This window comes from Mesoplodon densirostris, chromosome 16 (assembly GCF_025265405.1).
Source record: "Mesoplodon densirostris isolate mMesDen1 chromosome 16, mMesDen1 primary haplotype, whole genome shotgun sequence".
Taxonomy (NCBI): domain Eukaryota; kingdom Metazoa; phylum Chordata; class Mammalia; order Artiodactyla; family Ziphiidae; genus Mesoplodon; species Mesoplodon densirostris.
The window spans coordinates 28,650,152-28,651,276 of NC_082676.1; positions in this window are offsets into that span (position 1 = coordinate 28,650,152).

Genomic DNA, 1,125 nt, shown 5'->3' on the forward strand with positions numbered 1-1,125 from the left:
GCGCGCGCCCCCGCAGCCCCGCCCTGCGTGCGCGCCCCACACGGCGCGCACGTCCCCGGAGCCCGGGCCGCGGGCCAGGGGGGCGGGAAGCCCGGAAGCCCCGAGGCCTCCGGATGCGGTCGTTCCGGAGGGCCGGGCGGCTTCTCTTACCTTTCCTTTCTTCGTTTTTCCAGCCGGGCAGGCATCTCTAACCCAGTTGCCGCATCCGAGAAATGGAAGTCAGAATTGGGGGTCGGCCAGTTACCAGTTACTGACCGGGGGACTGATAAGTCCGTGCACTTACCCCGTGAAAAGGATGGTTGTGAGAGGTCCGAGCAATGTGCGTTCGCGTTAGCATTCAATCAGTGGGTCACGATTCTGAGTTCTGTTTTTCTGCCTTGGAGGAGGCGTCAGCATTTACACTGCCCTGCATGAAGCCTGTCCTCTCTAATCCGAATTCATTCATTCATTCATCCATTCACAGCTTGCATACATATATTCTTATTGAGCACCTACTCTGTGCCATGCACTGTGTTAGGTGCTGGGGAAACGTGGGTAAAGGAAACTCCGTACCTGACATTACAGACCTTACGGTCTCGCGAGGAAGAGACAATCAACCACGCAGGTAAATGTAAAGTTTCAAATCTGTAAGTACTGTGAGAGCGGTTCATGGCATTGTGCTCTGAGGGACATGAAATAGAGATGCCTAACAACGTGGACTGTGGTGACCTGCTTCCCTGGGGTAGCCAGGTTTAGTCAAGGTCGGAACGTATTGACCAGCTGTGTGTGTGTTGGGGCAGGTGAGGCAGAAGGAACAGGTAGAGGCATTGCAGCCAGAAGGAGCATTGTGACACAGTCTAGGACCTGAGGGAGGCAGATGTGGACCAATCCTCTGGATTTCCCTGCATGTGCTCCTGAGGTGTTTTAAACATGACCCCAAAGTTCTTTAACACTCTTCTCAGCATCTATGTCCCCTCTTTCCCTAGAATCTCAGGGAGCCTTGTAACTGCTTTGGCAATTTTCGCATTATTTAGGATATGGGCTGTAACGGAAACCAAATTAACAGTGGCTGAAATGAGGCAGAAGTTGGTGTCTCTCTCTTGTAACAGTCTAGAGGCAGGTAGGACAGCTTGACTTCACAGGCTG